This window comes from Ceratotherium simum, chromosome 28 (assembly GCF_057802395.1).
Source record: "Ceratotherium simum simum isolate JZ-2026a chromosome 28, ASM5780239v1, whole genome shotgun sequence".
Classification (NCBI taxonomy): Eukaryota; Metazoa; Chordata; class Mammalia; order Perissodactyla; family Rhinocerotidae; genus Ceratotherium; species Ceratotherium simum.
This window is the reverse complement of record NC_141927.1, coordinates 7848760-7872099: the sequence shown is the minus strand read 5'-3', so window position 1 is coordinate 7872099 and position 23340 is coordinate 7848760. Positions and strand designations below refer to the sequence as shown.

The 23340-nt window shown below is 38.7% G+C and overlaps 1 pseudogene; it reads right to left on the bottom strand.

The window, feature by feature from the left end:
* Nucleotides 1–174: 174 nt before the first annotated feature.
* Nucleotides 175–6643, bottom strand: LOC101401273 (zinc finger protein 90-like; annotated as a pseudogene).
* Nucleotides 6644–23340: the final 16697 nt, after the last annotated feature.

The following is a 23340-nucleotide window of genomic DNA, read 5'->3' as shown; positions in this document are numbered from 1 at the left end:
TCACACATATGATTCTCTTCCATATAAATTTGTGTATGTCAAAGAGGGATGACTGAAGGATGTTCCACATTGATTTCAGACAGTGTTTCTTCAACGTGTGAGTCCTCTGGTGTGTTTAAATTTTAAAAGCATGATTGATGTTTCTTCCACATTCATTAAAATTATATTACCATGTCATCTCAGGTCAGGATATTTAGTGAAGGCTTTCAAGATTCTCTCTCCATTGTAAGTTCCCTCGTGTCATCTAAGGGCAGAACATTGACTGAAGGATTTCCCACATAGCTGACATTCATATGGTTTCTCTCCAGTGTGAGTTCTCTCATGTCATCTAAAGGCAGAACATTTACTGAAGGCTTTCCTGCATAAATGACCTTCATAAGGTTGCTCTCCAGTATGTGTTCTCTCATGCTCTCTGAAGTTAGAGGACTGACTGAAAGCTTTCCCAAAGAGAGGACATTCATACAGTTTCTCTTCAGTGTGAGTTAGATTGTGTTTTCTAAGGTCAGAGCTTTGAATAAAGGCATTCCCACAGATATGGCATTCATACGGTCTCTCTCCAGTGTGAGTCATCTCATGTCGTCTAAGGCTAGAGCAATTACTAAAGGCTTTCCCACAAAAATGGAACTCACATAAGTTACTTCTAGAGTGAATCTGCTTATGTTGATTATAGTATGACTGATCACTAAGGGATTTTTGACAGTGTTTGCTGACATGGAGTTTCTTTTCCGTGTGAGTTAAGGATTGTTGAGGCAATGTGGAGCTATGAGTGAAATCTTCTCCCAAATCATTACATTCTACGGGATCCTCTGGAGTGTGAGATTTCTGCTTTGGGGAAGGAGATGAAAGGCTGTTAATGGTTTGCTGACATACACTCATTCATTCATTTCCCTACATATGAATTCTAAGGTAATCATTCAGTGATAGTCTCCAATTAAAATCTTTGCAACATTACTTGCATACACATGATGTGTTACTCTCCTGCATACACAAAGATTTTCTCTTTTGGAGCATCCCAACTGCAGGGCTTATAGATTAATTTTGAAGACTAATATGTTTCAAAGACTGGGCATATGAGCAAAGTGTATGCAGTTGTCCTTTTTTTAAGATCTCAGGTTATGGTTTTGAGCTCAGGGTAATTTCTTCACTAAATTCAAACTATCTAAAACTTTTTGCTCAGAAAGACCTTAACCCCAATTTAACATAAATCAGGCTATTGTGTTCAATTACTAATATCCCATTGCCAGGTCTTTAATTTGCATGACCAGGGTTAACATCCATGAAACTTAACATTAGAATGATTGTAGATGTGTCCTTCCTGCTGATGTGTTGTGTGGCTATCATTTCTTGTTCTTTAAGGGCACTCTCTTTGCCTAAAATAATTGAAAAAATAAATATTTAGAATTGCATTAGGAGAATGAAAATGTTGAAAAGGACCAAGACCCATGTGAGTAGGTTTCAAAAATTGGCCCTATGATGGGGAATAATCTACTAAGTAGAAACACATTATAGGGCACTGACAATTAGGTAAAGACTTTCAGGACATGAAAAAAGTAAACAGGAGGTGAGATATTGGGTAGGTAAAGAGAGGGAAAACATTCAAAGGGGAGGATCAGCGACAAGAGTTATTATGTGAAAGTTTAACTTCAATAAGCACATGAATATCCTTTTCTCTAAAGCCAAAGACAATGGCAGGAGGACACGTGAATTGTGACTGATATATGCAAGGAATAATGACAATATCTGAAGAATTCTGCCCCAATGTCTTTCCCCTACATTTTAGAAAATATCACTCACTTACCAAAATCTTCAGTTGATACTTGCAAGGACGTACTCAGTCACTGACTGGGCACCTCCTCATACTGAAGCACAGGTCCCTGCTCCCTACTTGGACTTTGGCCGTGGAGAAATCCTGTTCCTCCACTCCACAGCTCTTGTTGCTCCAACTGGAAAATCACCTCTGATTTGCAATGCTGATACCCTGTTCATGGGAAAAGGGTGGGTAGATTTTGAATTCTGTGCTAAGAAACTGAATTATCATCAAGTCCATGACAGCTGACTGATGAAGAATAAGGAGAACAATGAAGGTCAGCTCACGCAATAACCTGAACAAAGAAAACATTGAAGGTCTTTCACCAGACCAGGAATAAATCCAGATGGTGTGTCCAAAATAGTGAGGACCTCTGGATGCTGATGTCCATGCCCAAGTTCAAAGACAGAATGCAGAACCTTCAGTTGTTTCAAAAATGGATAAATTAAATATCTCCACAGTGGGTTGAATATTATTTTCAAACAGATGCCAATAAACATAAACTCCACAAGAACAATCAAAGTTCTGTTATTTTCACTACTCTGGTCTCAAACCTTAGCATAGTGACTAGAGTAGAATAATTATTTAGAAAATAGTTCATCAATTTACACATGCATTCAAAAATATTCATTGAGTTCCAAGTTCTGCACTGAGTGTTACTCAGAGCAAGACAGACATTACATTGTGTTCAAGATTACATTCTAGTAGTGTGACAAACTATACATAAGTAAAATGTAAAGAAACTACTTTTTTTCATGTAGTTATAAGGTCTGTGAAAGAATCTGTGCAGAGATTGGAGTGGGTATGGAGAAGCTGTTCTAGATACTTGTTGATTGAATGAATGAATGAATACCTACATACCTATATACATACATAAATGTTGACAGACTCACCCATGGAGACCATAAGACGGATACTTTCCAGCATCTGTCTGTGTACAGGTTTCTCTGGGATGTGTCCAGCAGGGCCGACTCTTCCTGGGTGAAGTTTATAGCTACATATGCAAAGGTCACTGATTCCTAAAACATCATGGATATTCTCTTTTAGACAGATCAATCCCTACCAATGTTCAGAATGGGAGGGTTGAGATGATAGCACTGAGGAAGGGGACAGAGGAGCTGGATGTATAGAAAGATCAAACCGAGTTTGGAGTTCCTATTAGTTCATTCTCAGTGCTGAGCTGGAATCTATCTTTTGGATACATCACAGAGATATACACAGTCTGAATTAACAAACCTTTACTATGAAGCAATATCACATGAGGTATGTGTAATATAATCTGGAAATTTCCCAATAAACTGGTAATTATGACTTCCAGACATGTGATTATAAAATTTGCCTTCAAAATTCATAACTAAAACTTTCTTTTTGATTAACACAAGTAACTTTACAGGCTCATCGTGAGGCAAACAATAACCATGATTTGTCACTTTTGAACCATGACTATGGTTACATCATTCCCTTAGATAAACCTCAGATTCCTCATCTATGAAATGGTTTAATAACCCATTATGAGTGTTGAAAGATCCAATGAACAAATGTATGAAGTTCACCCTAAGTAAACATGTATTAAATACAATCCATTAGTCTATTACTCATTAAAATGTCCAAGAACCTTGAAGCGATCTCCAGCATTCTTTAGAACTGAACAAGATTCATATGGAACTTGGTATCAACAGTCTCAATTCTACAGGACTCCGGTGTTCACAACAAATTATAAGGTCAGAGGGCCCAGCAGAACCAGCCAGGGATCTCTTGGACAGCTGTACTGAAGGACAGTCCTAGCCTGACCATTCCTGTGGTGTGAGGACTCCCATGCTCAATTTTCTCTGGGACCTGAAACACCAGTTATCACTGTCTCCTGTCTTTATCTTGTCTCTCTGCTGAAGGATAAAAGAAGCCTCTTGATTGTTTGGCCTATCTAGTTCTTCAAAATTTTCCACAGCGTATTAAATTTTACTCTACTTTACTCCTTCTCCTGAATGTATGGCCACAATTAAGGAAAAAAATGTTCTCTATACATTAATGCCAGTTACCGAATATGAAAAAAGTTTAATTACAAAAAAGTAAAATGCATGATTGGGGAGAAGAAGAATAATGAGAATTTTAGTTATTTTTAAGATGTTTCTAAAAGTGCAAATATATTCTATTAAAATATTCAATTTAGAATAGGAAAAAAAATAAATGAATGACTCCTCAACTCCTCTGGTCTAAGCTTCTCTCGTTCTCCCTTCAACACATCACAGCCCTCACACAGGACCAGATTAATTGAACTCACTGATGAAACCACTACCTCCCTATTGAACTGTAATGTTCTGCTCCTAGCTCATCTGTATCTTCTTCATTCATCACAACCCTTAGACCATTATAGCCAATCACATGACTAATGAGTAAATTATTTCCCAGTGAGGCCATGAACTGAAGTAGAGAAAGAAAACTTCTCTCATCTCTTCTGTAAATACACAACCTTAAGGCATGCTAAATTAGTGTGTTGTTAGGAAGGATATTAGTTATTGAGGAGTTCCTGACCCATTATAAATATCCTAGTGTCCTAGGGAAATTTCACTAAAGCTCAGATCCCTAAATGACTCCTGATTGCACTTAGAACGTCCATGACAATAGGAAAAACTCGCTCGTCTATTGGTACTAGGGATGTAATTTTAGTAGGAAGAGGCATTTCTTACTCACCAGTGGCTGAATTATCGATAACTCAGTTACCAGCTGTCTTTCTCTGGGTTTTCACTCACAGACAGTTCAAGCACTAAACAAGCAAAGCTGAGGATAGAGAAAGAAGCCATGAGACTCCAGTCCTGTGCACAATGTCCAGACTGACCCATCATGAAGCCCCAAACCTTCACCTGGGTATGACACCCAGCCAAACCAACAAACATGCAGTGCCCTCTACAAGAAATACAGAGGACTCTCCTCCTCTCCCTGGGTCAAAAGTAAGAAGACTATGACTATAGTTGCTAATAAAAAACATAGGAATACAGTTATCTTATGGATAAGAACATCGCAAGTATTGAGTTTCACATGTTAATCAGCCTATAGCATCGAGACTTACTCAATTTCCTCTGTGATTCTAAATCATAATGATCCCTGACTCATGCCATATGCAGACATTGGTTTCCACCTGTAGGTAAACACTGTGGAATTCCTCAGATTTCATTATTCTTGCTTTAAGCACCACCAATGCTCCTCCAACATCCATGGCAGCCCCCTGGAGCCTCATTCCCTTCCTGCTGCCCCTCAACCCTGACTTTTATATCTGTCCCCCATGCACTTGGACATTCACCAACTAAGAATCTATTTTATGATAAAGTTAATCAATTCAAGGACTTATTCCATTTGGAGGGATCAATGGCACCCATCCTGCCAGTCCAGTCCTTAAAATCCCCTGCATCAGAAAGTAGCAGGAGAGCATGAGCTGTAATGTTACTGTCATGTGTGTCTCAATCCTCTAGGTCAAGGACACTCAGATAATATGGAATGGCTGGGGTGTAGGGGAAAATCTAGATGCTCCATCTGACAGTTTAGTCAAGTGGTAGCTGAAATCCTCCAAATCCTGGTCTGTAATAATCTTCATTAGTTGCAACATCCCTGCATTTCATTATACAGGAACACGCACACATGTATATGTATATGTACATGCATGTATATATATATATATATATATATATATGCATGTATACACACACACACATATACACAGAAAGCATTTATGTATGTATTTATCTTTTTGTGAGGAAGATCAGCCCTGTGCTAACATCTACCAATCCTCCTCTTTTTTTGCTGAGGAAGACTGGCCTTGGGCTAACATCCGTGCCCATCTTCCTCCACTTTATATGGGATGCCACCACAGTATGGCTTGCCAAGCGGTGCATCGTTGCGCACCCGGGATCTGAACCGGCAAACCCCAGGCCGCTGCAGTGGAGCAAATGCACTTAACTGCTTGCGCCACTGGGCCAGCCCCCAGAAAGCATTTACAAACCGTAAACTCTCTTCTAATATACCAATAATAATTAAATGTACTTCATGAATAAATGATGATAGTGTGTCACAAACAAAAGTAGGATTAACTCACCCATTTATATCTGAGGTCCAGAAAAGGAAAAAAATAAAATAAATTTGGATCAAATGTGACTCTGGGGTTAAATATTTACATATATTCACTTACTTAATCCTCACAACAAAGCTGCTGATTATAGTTTATTTACCAATTTAACAAATGGCATGAACAGAACAGGTTCAAAAAACTTCACTAAAGTGACAGTTACAGAGCTAGACAAGGACACATCTATGACGTTAATTTTTCTCTGCCTGTCTTCTATGCTCAAATTCCAGACTTTTCAGGGATTGGGGAATTTTGGTGATTGAGTTTCCTCAAGTGCAACTCACAACTAGAGTTTAGTCAGGTGGGGGCACCTAACTTCCTGAATTAAAGCTGGAATGATTTCAGAACCATTTCTGCCTTAGATCAGGTAGCCTCTCTCACTCGGTGGCTGGAACCCTGATCCCATGTCTCTCCAGAAGAGATGACTTACAACAGGCCCCTTTCCCTGCAACAGCCAAAGATTCCATGATCAAGAGACTAAAATCAACCACCTTCAACTTGAATCAGCAAGTGGAATGATTGAAGCTTAGGCTCAATTAAGCCATCATGTATACTCCTTCTATTCAGCTATCATATATACCCCCTCCACTGAGCATGGTATATATACCCTCCAAGGAGTCCTGGATGAGTTCCGTGTGAGAACTGCCGCCCAAACATACCAGAGACCCTCAAGTATTTTCCCAAATAGAGTTCATACATACCCTGTATGGTGTCAGGTACATGTCTCCAAAGTGCAGAATGTTCAACTAGAATCTTCCAAAGCTTACAAACTCTGTAGAGGGAGAAAAATGACATTCATCTCAAAACTGAGGAGAGCCCAAGGTTTCACCTCTGAATCCTTGCTGTCCTCTTCCATGGCCACAAAGCCAGAAAGAGATGGGATGACCTGTTCCAATTGTGCCCTGAGGTCTTATATCAATGTTTTTCCCTTTTAGGGTGGTTATACTGGGCCCTATGCTCTATACCCCTCAAATACCTGCCTCTACTCTGAGCATTGATGTATCTGCTCTTCTCAGAATAGTGAGAACACCATCTGCCCAGGACATTGGTCCATACCTAGAAATTCAAATCTTCTCTGTAATGCACAGGAAAGAGAATGTCTTCAGCATCACAGAGGCAGGTAGTGCCAAGGCGCTTACCAAGCTTTGCTCTCTGCCTGTTGTAGGCATGTATTGTGATGAAGAGTTGAATCTTTTGCCTTCCAGGGTGAGTTGAGGAAGGGGCTGAGGAAATGGAGAGTTGTTTAAATGTCTAGGGCGTGATAGCTGGAATCTGGGCACTGTTTCCTCTTCTTTTCCCTGTGTGAGTCACCCAGCAGGGAGGACAGATCTTTTAATCAGATCGGAAAGAGAAGCCCCAGATTAATGCAAGGATCTGATAACTGGGGAGAGGTAGCCAATATCCAGGACAGTTCACAATGTCTAGGAGATACTCCACAAACATGGTTTTCTAATTGAGTTATCCACAGCATAGCGGAGCATCCAATGAGAGGGAAGGAAGATCTAGGAAAACTAATAAGGCCAAGGGATTATGTTAGGTTTTGACTTCAGGGAAAATTCAAGATTGAAATGGAAATTTATTTTTTTTTACCTTTAGAATTTTTCTTCTAAGGAAATATAGGGATATCGGGGGAACCCATAAGCATATGCAACAGGACAGCCCTATGAGTGGGAAGGAAGAATATACCTAGGTATCCCTGTGCTTTGTCCATGCTTCCAAGTGAGAGGCATCCAAGAAGATCATGGGTGGAACGAGACTGTAAATGCAAAGCAGCACCTCAGTAGCTGATCTTTCTTAGACTGTGGACACCCCAAGCAGGGCCCACAAACTTTCCAAATGTCCTGTGCTAAACAGTCATGATTTTGAGGCAGGAAGAGTTCCTGCCATAGCACAACCCTGACATGTATTTCTCTCCAAATTATCACTACGAATTCATGAAATTTAAGGAGAAGTCAACTCAATGAAAATGACTTGAAAAAAACAGCCAAAGCATTAACTATTAAAAAGGCTAAAGTATAAAAAAGATAGGAGTGAAAAAGTAACTGACTATTCATATCCAAGGAACCATATGCCTTGGAGCAGAACATCATTTAAAATTTATCAAAAAAATAAATAATGGATGGATTACAAATTATTAAATACCTTAATTAATAGGATTTCAAAGCAGAATTACAGAAGTTAAAGTAAGAGACTATAAAACAAGAGAAGAAGGAAAAGTGACTTGGCAGAGCTCCAAAACTTCTCAAAGTAAAATAAAACTATTTAAGAAAAGAGAGCACATTGAGAGATAAGAGAAAAAACAGACAATGCTAAAAAGTACACTCATTTATGTGAATGATAGGTTTTAAAATGAGCAAAAGGAAAATAGATTAAGTAAAAACTACTGAAAAGATTAGACAGAAATTGAAAGCTTTGAAAGACAATGCCACAGCTTATAAAATCCATGTTACAGATATAGACAGCAAAGGAAAGAATATGACAAAAATAATTTTATAACTTAATACAACAAAAAAGTATTAAAACGTGGAAAAAAGAATTTGTGAAAACTCACTGTTTGGGAAAACACATATAAAACAATAAAAATAAAAGTACCCCATAGAGTCTACAGTACAAAGATGAAAAACAATTTGAGAATCATTACAAAAACTCAAGGGAAATATGAGACAGTCACTCAACAAAATGTGATAATGGAGAATGCTGACAAAATCTCCAGGTTCCTCTTAACTGTGACCCTTAATCTTATAACCAAGTAAACTCTTCCTGAAATATCACGAGATGGATCTAGCGAAGTCTTGTGTGTAAGTATAACCCAGAGATGAACTAACTAATTTAACTGGTCGCATAGAGAACACACCCTGAACAAAAAAGGGCACATATTATGAGAAGGCAGTCAAAGCAAACATTTCCTAAGGACTCTAGTGTGGAGTCAACAGACACTCCATCTCATCAAATGGAGATTAAATGTATTTTTAATGACCTAGCTAAACAAACAAACTTTAGAACAAAACTTATTTAGTGGTTCTAAGTCATTCATTCCTTCACGCAACACTCTATTGACCAACTGCTCACTAGAGCAGGAATAGTGACTTATGGCTTTGGTGACTTCAGGATGGGTGCTGGCACAGCTTATCCAGCACCCAGATCTCTTAAAGAGCTACCAGGAAGAAGCCATTCTTGCTTTTTCAACACCACCATAATATTTTAAGGGCATCGCTAACTGTTAAGATTTCCTATCCCTTCCCAAACTATTTGGACACAGCTGCTTAGTTCTGGGGTACAACATTAGGGATCTTTGTTTCCCCACACCAAAAAATGTTCTCCAACAGATCTGTCAGTAAAAGTAACTGATATCTATACCTATCTATACCTGTCCTGCCTTTCTTTTCAGAATTGCAATCTGGAAAAATGATGTTATTAAGTGAGCTCTCAAATTCCTGCACCAACCATGGGCTAGGCACTATTCCGGGTGCTAAGGACACAGCAGTTTACAAGGTGATATAACCAAATAGACTCACCTTCTTGCCTCTTACATTCTAGCAGTACAGGGATTGGAAAGCAGAGGCACAGAGTACAAGAAAAAAGCTTAAATATGAAGAAAGTATAAAAACAAAACAAATGTATCTTTCAAATTAATAGTATAAATGGAGAAATCTATCATCTCTGATTGAACCACAGATCAAAATCCAACCTATCATGATTTTCAACTCCTGTATATCCAAAGCAATTCAGAAAAGGTAAAAATAGAATGAAATCTACACTTATTCTAGAATTTTATATGTGAAAGCGTCATACCGTGAAACAGAAGACCTACCTATAAAGTGTGTAATAGGCCCTGCGTACAAACGGCTTGTGACAGGGATGGGGGAAAATCTCACATTTTGAAAAAAGGAATTTGCAACATCCCTATATATAATTAAATAAGACCAGAAAATAATGACAACCATAGAAGACATGATATGCCAACTGAAAATTAAGGGTAAAAATCTTTTAAATGACCGTGCGTAAATTTTTTAAAATATACATTAAGAATACTAATAACAACATTTGATGATATTATGTAAAAGGAATGGAACAAATGGAACAAAGCTAAAACAACATTCATAGAAAAAATTTTGTCTTAAATATATAAACTAAAAGATGATTAAAATAAATGATGTAAGTGTCTATCTTAAGAAGTTAAAGAAATAGAAAGAACACAAATCACTTGAAATAACCCATAAAAGGGAATTAATATGGAGAAGCATAAAATAAATTGATTGTGAGCCAAAAAAAGGAGAAGAAAAACATAAGATGTAGACCAATGTGCTCAATGTAACTTTCTAAGATGAAGGAAATGCTCTATATCCTACATTATCCAGTAGAGTAGCTGCCAGACATATCTGGTTACAGAACACCTGAGAGGATCTGAAGTTTAGTTAATTTTATTTAATCTAAATTTAATAACCACATGTGACTAGTGGTCACTCTCTTGAACAGCACAGATCTAGAATCTTGGAGGAATCAGTTAAAATAATGAAATATATGCAAGACAAAAATGGAAAAGCCACACAAACAGTCAAAAATAGGACATGACAATAGTAGAGTAAATGCAGACAATAAAATTTACAGATTTTAAGATCATGATTTGATATGACAAATGTCTAAAGATAGATACAGCAGAAAACCAGACACACTAGGATTCCATGGACATAAAACTCAAATTCCTGGAGGAAATCTGGACTTAAAAATAAAATGGACCATGAAAAAATATGAAAATTTGCAATATACATTATGATGCTACAAAAATAAACCATGTTACTAGGATGGAGGAGGCGGGGGTTAGGGAGCTTGTCATACAGTACTTTCAAGAACATATTAAGAATTTATTCGGTTCCATTCTGGTGACGTCCATCCTGGGCAGCAGGGACCCCACCATGATGTCCCACAGCAGCCCGGGCCTCATCCTTGCCTCCCCGAATTCCAAGGACTGTGTGCCCCCCGAAATCACCCACCACTGGTCTTAAGTGCCCCTTGGGCCCTCCCTCTGCTAAATCAAGATGGCACCTACCACTCTCAGGACCACCCTCCCAAGACAGAATAAATTTTATCCTCTCTAAAAAAAAAAATCCTTTCTACACCTGTAATTATACAAATTTGTATATACTTTTTCTGACTCTGCTCTTTTAATTATTAACTTTTCAATTGTCTTCTCATCTGTTAAAATAAAATATGTTGGGTTTTTGAATTTAATTGACGGAATTACCCATTAATTAGAAGAGAAAGTGTTTTTTGGTGTGTTTTTTTTCCCTACTACATGTGTTAACCAACACTTATTTACATGTCACTTTATTTCAATTAGGGATATTTTATATTTTTTCATAAAGCTCTACAAACATTTTCCTAGATTTAACATATGGATCTATTTATTTTAGGAATAGGAGGTGTTGTCAATAATCCTTCTAAATTATATTTTAATTGGTGGAAATTAGACATGAATGCTTCATATTTGGGTAGTTAGATTTGGTAGTTTGATTATTTTGTTAAAGAAGCTAGAAAAATTAGCTAGTTAGAAAAATTTTTCTATGACTTTGCTAGGATGTGCTATATAGACAATGGTATTACCAGCCGATCCCAAATAGGTTGGGGTTTATTCCCAAGAGTGCACACTGCCGTCACTTCTCAGGTGTCAGGGCCCTGGCAGTGTGTACAGCACAGTGTGGAGAAGAAGCAAACACTGTGGGCTCCTTATCAGTTTCTCTGTCTTTAATGGCATGACGTTTATCTTAAAGCATGCTGTTTGGTGTAAGAATGTACAGTGTTGTCTGTTTTTCTCTTCCTTTTTTAGTAATTATAGTTAACGTCGTCAATATATGAAAGTCTGCATCTGCATTCCCCCTATAAATTTACACTATTGTCAGTTATAGTAATACAGTTTCTATCCTTTTTTGTGTGTGTGTGAGGAAGAGTAGCCCTGAGCTAACACATGTTGTCAATCTTCCTCTTTTTTGCTGAGGAAGATTTGTCCCGGGGTAACATCCATGACCGTCTTCCTCTACATTATAGGGGACACCTGCCACAGCATGGCTAGATGAGCAGTGCATAGGTCCGCCCATAGGATCCGAACCTGCGGACCCGGGCCACCAGAAGTGGGGTGCGTGAACTTAACCACTATGCCACCAGGCCAGCACCGAAGAGTCTCTATTCTTATACTTGAAATTTGCTAAGATAGTAGATGGTAACCACTCTCAGCACACCACACACACAAAGGTGATGTGAGGCCATGTGAGGTGAGGGATGTGATAATTCACTTGATTGGGTGAGCATTTCCCAATGTATATGTTAATCAAATCATCACATTCTACACCTTCAATATATATAATTTTATTTGTCAATGATCATCTCAATAAAACTGGAGAAATCTTTTCTCTAATTTTTAAAATATATAAAATAAGGGAATAAGTAAATACTGTATATATATATATATATTTTGCTAAATGTACTCAACGATGATTACACATATAATTGTCAATCCTTTTTGTACTCGAATACGTTTTCATTAACCTAATAGACTAATGTGCACAGGCTTATTTTTCTTCTTTAGATGAGTGTACATCACAAAGGAATTTTAAGTGTTAACTTGTTGAGAGAACTCCCACAGTTTTAAAGTGCAACTTCTATAATGAACTTAAATATTGAAATTGGTTAATCAGATTTTTCTCCTTATTTGTGAATATGTATTGTAAATATTTTATTTCTCTTTATATTATGATGATTTGATGTCTTCGAAAACCTTTCTGACTGGGGAGAAACTGCCCCTCCCTGGGCTAGCCTATCTTAGAGATGGAGAAGCTCTCAGGTGGGAGCACGTCTTTGATATGCAAACTAACCAATCCAGAGCCAGACATCCTCTATCTGGCCAGTGCACCCTAGGATTCAGTATTTCTCTACCTTAATCCCTCCAGGGTCAGGTGCCAGATAACTAGGGACCACCCTTATAGCCCAAAGCCCACCAAAATTATTAAAATTATCCAGTGCCAATCTGTTTACCACACCTTGCCTTGCCCTTGAGATAAAATATTTCTTCTTTACTGTCTTTAAGCTTTTATTTTTGTTTCCATTAACTTTATTAATATTGTTAATTAATTATTATTAATTTATTAACAAATTCAATTAATTTGTCACGACTTGAAATGGCAATTATTATTCCTGTGCCCTACTTATTTTTCTTTGTTTTGTTAAAAAACAAAATTAAAATAAATAATCATGATGATCTAATTGCCTTTATTCAACAATTCATGAATTGGGCAGCATCCCGTCTATCAAACAGAAAGGAGCTCCAAGGATCTGTACAAAACGGAAGGCTTTTATAGGCAGAAGTGGTGGGACAAGGAAGCTACTAGCAATTGTTTCGGGCAAGATCACCTTCTCTTAGGGGCCAGAAAAGGCAGAGGTCTATCAGGAAAATCACCTCACTGGTACTGACCATGAAACTCCAGATTGACAGGTTTAAGATTCCACTGCTGGGAGAGGCTGAAATTGCAGTTAGGTTAGGTATTCAGTCTTGGTTTGCTGACCTGGGGCTTAGCACAACTGATTTTGTTTTGGGCCTGTTGTTTCTTTTTTAAATAGTTTATGAAGTTGTTAAGTTGATGTATTAGTTTTCTAGGACTGTCATAACAAAATACCACTGACTGGGTAGCTTAAACAACATAAAATTATTTTCTTACATTTTTAGAGCCTAGAAGTTCCAAGATCAAGGTGTTGGTAGGTTTGATTTCTACTGAGGCCTCTCTTGACTTGCCAATGTCTTCCTTCTCTCTCTGTCCTCATGGGGCTTTTCCTCTGTGCTTTGGCCTCTGTGTCTCCTTCTCTTCTTATAGGGCACTAATCAGATTGGAAAGGGTATCACTTTACCTTAATCATGACTTTAATTATCCTATCTCCATTTACAGTCAGGTTCTGATGTACTAAATGTTTGGGCTTCAACATGAATTTGGGTTGGACACAATTCAATCCGTAACAGTTGTTTCATTCTTTTTCAAGCCCTCTTGTTTCAAATAAGCATTTTTTTTTGAGGAAGATTGGCTCTGCATTAACGTCTGTTGCTAATCTTCCTCTTTTTTTTTTCTCCCCAAAGCCCCAGTGCATAGTTGTATATCATAGTTGTAGAGTTGTAGCTCTTTTATGTGGGATGCCACCTCAGCATGGCTTGATGAGCGGTGAGTAGGTCCGTGCTCAGGATCCCAACCAGTAACACCCGGGCTGCTGAAGTGGAATGCATGAATTTAACACCACTGGGCCAGCCCCGAAATAAGCATTGTGAAAGTTATACATTTCCTCAAGGTACCAACTGTGGCCCTATCCCATGGTTTGATGATTGTCATTCTTCATCATGTTTGTGACTCTCATCAGCAATGCTCCGTTGATTGTACTGTAACCCCATTCTTTACACTTCATCTTTGGGTCGTTCAGTTTTGTTTGGAATACCTACTTATTGTTTGGTTTCATTTTTATCTTACTGTGGGAAGCATCTGTGACCTATGCAATGTAATCATTTTGCAATTAGCTGAAATCTTCTCTGTGGCTGATGAGACACAGTCATATTTGACAAATGCAATGGATGCGCTAAGGAGGAATAAAAATTCTTTGCGTTAAGGATAAAGGTTCAATTTGTATTTACTTGTTTGTATATATTTATGTATTTAATACATGTTGTATTATAGACACAATTATTTCAGAACACTTTGTTATTAAATCTCCCATTAATTTATGGATTTAGCAATTTCTTTTTGAAATTCATGTTTCTATTTATGTGTATTCACACCACAATTTTTTTAGCTATGTACAAATTTGTGAATATCCTATTTTTGATTTTAATTATTGCTAGGAATATAAAATATCCATTTTTCTTCTTTTAATGTTTTATTTTTGTACATTTGGTACATACTTAACCTCACTAATTCTTTTGCAATATTATTAAAATGGAAATAAAATATCTACTGTATAAGGATCCTCTTCAAGAGATAATATCTATGAAATGCCTAACATCTGATATATTATGAATGTGTTGTATTCTTCGTTGACTGTAAGTTTTGCTTATCAAAAAGAAGTATGTTCTGGAATAGGTGATTATTTTGGTTTCCTTAATAATCTACGCTCGTGTCACAAAAACTATTGTCTTTTTTTTTCTCTTATTTAAAAATAAGCTAAGTAGATTTCCATTTACATGTGCTATTTGTTTCAAAATACTGAAATACTAATGTGAAAAGTCACAGGATGTGAAAATATGTCTGGAAAACCATCTGTCATTCAGGGACAACTCTCAATATTAGTTCATTTAGGTGTGTGTGTCTGTGTGTGTGTGTCTGTGTGTGCGTCTGTCTGTCTGTCTGTCTGTCTCTTCCAGGGAAATGGGCTCCTTGAAAGACGTCCAGGGACATCACTCTGCTCCCCATATGCCCAAGCCGCCGCATGCTTCTCATTGAGGCTACAGCACTTTCTCAGCCCTCACGGCCTTGCTGCCCTTTGTGCCATCTGCTCTCTCTCTACCACCGTCAGATCAGGACTTACAATATTGTGCTTCTGAGCCTGGTGCTTTTGGTAGAGGACTGAATCGGGCTCTCCTCGCCATGCATGGTGCTTCTGGTCCAGTCAGGGGCTACACGGGAAGGCAGGAGCAGTTCCCTGTTTCTGGGGCATAGAGAGAAATACGGCAAAGGCTCCCGAGGGCAGAAACCTCTTCTCTAGCCTTCCATGCTTGTTCTTTATATTCCTGGGCCCCCACGGGGCCTTCCTTTTCCCCAAGGTAAAGTTTCATTGAGCCTGGTGGTACATGGTCACCCTCCTCCAGCCTTGCAGGCAGGCTCAAGTGGTTGTTGGTCCCTGACGTGACTTACAATATTTTCCAGAGGCTAAGGCAGGCCAAGATGCCCTCACCAAGCCACTATCAAACTGGCCATGCCAGGATTCTGGGAGGAAAGTTGGGAAGCTTGTGGGTGCTCATTTCCGGAAAGGGCACAGCAATTAACTAGAAGCATCTGTCCGCTTGTATATATTTTTGGGAACCCTCCATCATCCTCTATAGTAAACTAGACACCCTTCATGGATAGAGCAAGTTGATTCAGCGTTTTCTAACAGCAGTGGCAATAATGATAAACCATAATTGCTGCAGTAATCATAATCATAGTGCTTAACAACAATAATGATAATAGTTTTTAGGATGATAGCAAGAATAATAAGAAACCTAAGAAGATGTAAGAATAGACTATAGACCACTGTGATGTAGGAGAATATCAACTTTCCGTATGACACAGAAAGGCAAAGCCTTTAAATAGTGATGCAATAATTTGAAAATGTCTCAATCTCCTCAGACTGATAACATTAACCAAAGCAAAAGTCCTACTTAATAGAATGAAGAACGAAAAATTGTACCCTCATGCACTACAGATGGAAACATGAAATGTGCTACTTTTGGGTGTTAGCAGCCAGGAAATACCTATTCATGTTGAAAATACAATTAAGCCCGCAGCCAGCAATGTACCTTCTATGAATCTCTCTCAAAGTAATAAACTTCCTATTAATTAAGGATACTGAACAAAAGCGTTCCTGTTGACATCATTGGAGGAAGCAGCAGAAGGATACAAACGTATTAGCCAAGCACTGAGCAACTGATGAAACAATTTGAGGTTCGCTTTTGCATGGGAACAATAGATAAATTTAAGGAATGAATGATGTCTCAGGTAGAACACTGAGAAAGCATTCTGACCTGTGGTTTTTTCATTATTTATTGTGGTAAGATACATGTGCCATAAAATTAACAATCTTAACCATTTCTATGTATATCATTCAGCGATGTTAAGTACACTCATATTGTTGTGCAACCATCACTAACATCGATCTCCAGAAATCTTTTCATTTCCCTAAACTGAGACATTAAACAATAACTCTCCATGATTCCACCCCATCCTCTGGAAACCACCATTATACTTCCTGAGTCTATGAATTTGACTACTCTAGGTACCTTGTATAAGTGGAATCATGCAGTATCGGTCCTTCTGTGGCAGGCTTATTTCACCTAGAATGTCCTCCGGTTTCATCCATGCTGTAGCATCTGCCTCAATATCCTTCCTTTTCAAGGCTGAATAATATTCCATTGTAAACAGAGACCACATTTTGCTTATCAATTTATCTCCGGTCTATGATTTTAACTAAGAAACATAGTATGCACTGAAGCTTCTAAAAGTTTTGGAGATGTGTTAAATGATTGAGGATGGGATCTCTCTACCTATGTGCATGGTAACAAATTGTTGGCCTGGATGAAACAGAGAGAAAAAAGCAGATGGAGGAGGAGGAGGAAATCCACCATCTCTACTGAAAGACACCATTTTGTCAAAGTAATCTTCCTAAACACACACACATTTTTTTTCTAGAGTATCAGGTTGGCAAAGGAAGTCCTCCCAGAGCTCCCTATCATCACAGACCTGCCAATATCCCTGGAGGGGACATGCACTATCTCAGGATGCTCATCTCAGAAATAGACTCCAAAACTCCTACAGTGGGAACACGGGAATGAGTGTGTGAATATATGTCTGTTGGGGAACCCTCCATAATCACCTTCAGGAAATATGACACTCCATGAATAAAGAAACTGTTTAATGTTGCCTGGCATCAACAATAAAAATAATCCATGACAAGAAACATACTAAAAAATGATGAATTATTATAGTGATCATGATCGTAATGATCTTAATTCAACTTATATTAATATTGAAAATAATAGTAAATAAGGAGATTAGAGTACAGAATCCCCTAAGTGATTGACAAGAAACTCTGTTGCACCTTAAGGGGTAGATGGAGTTAGAGCCCTAGGTGTGCACATGAATGTGTTACATAAAGCAACAAATGAACAACAGGAGGGAAAAGAAAACAGGCTGAAGGAGAGTCTGGGACAACCTGGGAATTGTGTGCAAACCCCTTGAGGACAGGCCTATGGGGTGGAGGGAGTGGGACCCCAGTCTTGGCCTGCTTGCAGCAGGATATCACCAGATTTCAGGTGTTTGTCTAGGCCCCTGTGCAAGCAAGGCAGGACTCCATGTCCACACCTGGCAAGAAAAAGCCCAGCCTAGGATGGACGTGTGAGCCACCATCACTATCTCAGCTCTCACTGCCAGGCATCCCTTCTGCATCTTTTCCACTCCAATCCCTGGAGCTCCAGACTTCAAAGTTCACATCTCCACTATAACTTAGGATCTTTGCAGAGGATCCCATGTGCCTGTGTGGTAGGAGGATGTCACCCTTGGTGCTCCCATACGTTCAGGGAGGACACAGACTTCAGAGTGGTTCTGGGCTCCCTGGAAGTCTTAGAAAAGTTGGTGACTGCACAGGGTGGGAGTCCACTGTTTCGGTGGCTCTGAGTCCAGAACAAGGCTTTCCCGGGAACCTTGGGGGCCGTACAACATTTCCAGAATCCCAGGAAAGCTTAACATGTCCTCCCTGTGCCTTGTTTTCAGCACTGGCAACTCCCGGGATCCTTAACTCACATAGACAATTCAATTGAAGCTCTGCTGGGTGAGGACTCCTCCTTCTAACAGGAGCAGTCTTGGACTCCTGGATGACAGAACATTTTGCAGTTGCTCTGGCAGAAAGATCCCTCTCTCTGTGCCTTCCAGTGCTGCACAAGCCTATACTGAGCACTTGAGGGGACTTAGAAGATTTTCAGCCTAGGAAGCCATCCCTACACCTCCATTTTAGCTATGGTGGTTCCAGGGCTCTGGTTTAGATGTAGAAAATCCTGCAGATGTTGCGTGGGCAGAGGCTTCATCTCCCACCTTTCCAAGAAGGGAAGAGTGATTGCAGGGTCCCAGATTTGAATAAAACAATATTATGGTGGTTTGGCTGGTCCAAAGACAACTTCCCTGTGCTTCTAAGCTGGAAAAATCACTTAGTGAGAACTGCATGAGATTTTAAATTTTAACAGAGCCACGTGCAGGGGTAAGATACCATCCCAGAGGCTCCCATGGCATCAAGGGCTTGTCTTGCTTCAGGAGGTCAATTTGGAATATTTAAAGATGCTCCCCAGAAGAACAAACATAATGTGGTAGAGCAGGAAACACTTCTCTATAGAGAAATAGGACTCAATGTTGTATATCTACAACCACAAAAATAATTCATAGTAAGAAAGATACTCATGAAAATAATGATGGACATCAACAACGGCAATCATGATGATCATAATGAGAGAAATAGAATTACTATATTAACAACAATGGTAAACCTAAAGATATGGGAGGACAGAAGACAGGTTTCCCACTGTGAGTGACAAGGTAATGACATCAGTTCTCATGTGGTGGTTAGAGTCTGAATTCTAGATTTAACAGGGAAATATGTTCCATGAAGGCAAGCCTATTAGCAGGAAGGAAAAGAAATCCAACCCAGTGGGGGCAAGAGGAACTTGAGAACTCATGAAATAACCATAGAAGGAAAGGCTATGGGCAAATGTACAGGGAGCCCCACAAGACATCCTTCTGCTTCCGGGAGTGAGGACAGCTGGCTGACAGGGTGCAGCTACATGCAAGGAAGGCAGCTACACATCCTGCTCCACACCTGGTGCACAGAAGCACCACTTGGGCAAACATTTAGCCCCCAGTGTCATGTCACCTGTCATATACTGGCTGCATTTCTGCCATCTGCACTAACCGGGTCCTCAAGGTTCAGACATCTAGATTTGCCTCTTTGGGCCAGAGCTTTTTAGGACATCATCCTCACTACTCTCTGATCTGCAGGGTGTGACATAGGAGGGCAGATCCACCCTAGGGCTCCCTGGAGGACTTTGTCAGCACATGCTGCAATTGACTCAGTGCAAAGAGCCACCTGTCTCAAGGTGACACCCTATCCGGAATGGCTGACATGTAATGGTTAATAGAGGGAGGGAGTATATACACCTGGCCAATTTGGTTCAATTTAGGACAAATATGATGGGCCCTTATGGTTCTATGGCAAACTGTGGGGTTGGCTGATGCTGTATGGCTGCATTGCAGCTAGACGTCTCCCTCAGCATGTGTTTCTTCCTCCCCATCCTGTCCAAAGAATTTCATGGAAGATCATTCCCTAGTAAGCATCCAGCACACTAAATTCCATCTCCTATGCTCTCTGGGACCCAAGACTGTGACAACAATGTAAAGATTCCAGAGAATATAGGGCTCATGAGCAGTAGGAATCAGATTCTGCTGAGGTTGAAAACAATATAGACACAGATGACACCTCGTGGTATTTTATTCTTGATTAGATCCTTAGTACTGTCAGCAATAATGATGTCCATGATTTTTTTTTTTATTTTTCCCCCAAAGCCCCAGTAGATATTTGTATGTCATAGTTGCACATCCTTCTAGTTGCTGTATGTGGGACGCGGCCTCAGCATGGCCGGACAAGTGGTGCATCGGGGCGCGCCCGGGATCCGAACCCGGGCCACCAGCGGTCGAGCGCGCGCACTTAACCACTAAGCCACGGGGCCGGCCCTGTCCATGAATTAATGGGACAAAAAATCAGATTGGTGTGGGGTGAGGAGAAATATTGATAAACGGACTCTATCCTCAACTTGAGTTAAAAACGAGAGGAAAGGGGAAACCAGAAATAAAAGGAGTTCAAAGTGTTATTTTTTTTTCAATTCAAATTTCATGTTGGGTGATACCACAACGGGTTTAAATGATGGATGAGATTGAGAGGGAGTAGTTTAAGATAAAGTGTGTAGCTTTTAAATTATAACATACAATTTATGATATGGTAGGTGAGAATAGGAACCGAACACAAATGCAGAAATAAATGACCTAGCTGAGATTACAGGTAATTCCTTTCCTGTTACAATGGAGGTGGCATAAACAGTGAATTAGCCTGGAGAAATACTTTAAATCTAGTGGTTGAACGTATCTACATTCAAAATTATCTGTTTCATTTATGAAATAGTTTACAAACCATCTGATAAATGTGAGAGAAAAGGTGAGTCTGTGGAGATTGAATGATAATAGCAAAGGTTTAAAATACTCTTTAATGAGTATGGGAGAAGGAATTGGCATGTATGACCTAATAGAATCACCGTGTATTTTTAGACAAATAAACAAAATGTCCTGAGATACAGGGAACACTTATTATTTCCCTTGGTTTAATTATTTTCTCTTCGGAACAAGAATTTTAAGCCAGAAGAGCCTATTTCAACAACCATAAGTATTCCACTCAAATGTATAAATGAACTGTGAATGACATGGAAGTAAAATAATTTACTATGTAGTAATATTTTTATTTATTTCACCACTAACCAAGAAATAAAGTGTAAAATTGCCTTTCCATTTTATTTGGATAGTTAATAAATTCTTAACATATTATTGAAAGTACATTGTGATCAATACCTTAATGATCAAGCTCTCCATCCCTGGAATATATCTTATTGTTATCAATCATAATGTATATTTCAAATTTTCATATTTCTTCATCTTTTGTTTTATTTTATTTATTATTTTATTGGGGTCATATTGGCTTAGGATAGCGTGTAAATTTCCAGTGCACATGATTATATTTTAACTTCTGTAGAACTGCATCGTGTTGACCACCAGGTCGAATTTTTATCCATCACCATATTTGCATGCCACTTTATCCCTTTCACCCTTCCTCCACCCCTTTCCCCTCTGGTAGTCTCCAATCTGTTCTCATTATCTATATGTTTGTTTGTTTGTTTGTCTTCCACATGTGAGCAAAATCATACGGTATTTCTCTTTCTCTGTCTGAATAATTTGCTTATCATAACAGCCTGAAAGTCCATCCGTATTGTCACAAATGGCACACTTTTGTCTTTCTCTATGGCTGTGTGGTATTCTATTGTGTATACATATACCACATCTTTATCCATTCATCTGCTGATGGACACTTGGATTGCTTCCAAGTCTTGGCTACTTTGAATAATGCTGCAGTGAACATAGTGGTGCAAAGGTTGTGAACAGACATTTTTCAAAATAAGATACACGGATGACCAACAGGCACATGAAAAGATGTTCAACATCACTAATTATTAGGGAAATGCAAGTGAAAACTGCAATGAGATATCACCTCGCTCCCATCATAATGGCTATAATCAACAAGACAAGAAATAAATGTTGGAGAGAATGTGGAGAAAACAGAACCCTCATAAACTACTGGTGGGAATGCAAACAGGTATAGCCACTATGTAAAATAGTATGGAGATTTCTCAAAAAATTAAAAATGGAAATGCCATATAATCCAGCTATTCCACTACTCCGTGTTTATCTGAAGAACATGAGATCACTAATTCAAAAAGATATATGCACCCATATGTTCAGCACAGCATTTTTCATTTTATTTTTAAGTCCATTTTTCCTCCAGGAAATTCCAGCTTCATGCCCGTAGAATCCCATTGAGTCAGATGTTCTGATTTGTTTCCAAGACATAGAATGTTTCCTGGAACAAAGAATGCACTCAAAAGTATTTATGAATGAACAAAGGAGTGAATGGATCTTGCTAATATCTCTTCACAACGTTCTTACATCTTTGCTCTCCAACTTGGTGTGACGTAATAACTTTGTATTACTCTAGAAAATATAATCAAATTGAACAGGGTGTGTCCCACCAACTGAGGCCCTGATTGGCATCTATCCAATCAGGGTGTGTCCCTTGAATGTACCCTTGAATAGGTTTATCAACTGTTTTTCCCAATATAAAGGGAAGTCAAACAGAGGATGGACGCATTTTCCCAGAATAGAAGACACTGCAGAGTTCACAACACTGGAAGAAGAGGAATTGATGCCCTGTCTGTGGAACTTGCCTCAGAATCTATTTGGATTCACCATCTGCTCCAATATCGGGTTCTGGTGAATTCTTCACACAGTGAAATATGAGCTGGCCCCATTCCCTTAAAATTATAGAAGTCCTACCTCTCTTTAGACATTTGTCATATCAAAGCAGCTTCTTAGGATCTTTAAATTTCCTTATGTCAACATTTATTTCACCACTCTCATTTCCTAGTTTAGACTATTTGTGTCCTTTTTACAGTTTTGTCTTGGATTAAGTTATTTTAACTGTCTACTCTGAGATCCTAGATCTGAGCTGTCCAATATGGTAACTACCAGCCACATGTGGCTGAAAAGATAAAATTAATAAAATTAAAAAGCTGAACCTCAGATACTCAGTAGTGCTAAACAAATTTCAAGTATTTTCTAACAACACGTGTCTGGCAGTTACTGTATTGTACAATGCAGATATAGAGCATTTCCTTCATTCTGCTTCTCTGAATTAATTTTCTTTTATGGGTTTCATCAAGTGATTTTCTTCATTTTATTTCTTAAACATCTTCAGATAGGTTCTAATATTTATTTTATTCATTTAAAAATTAATATATATTTAAGGCAAATAATTTCCTTTGACAATCGTTTTAGCTTTG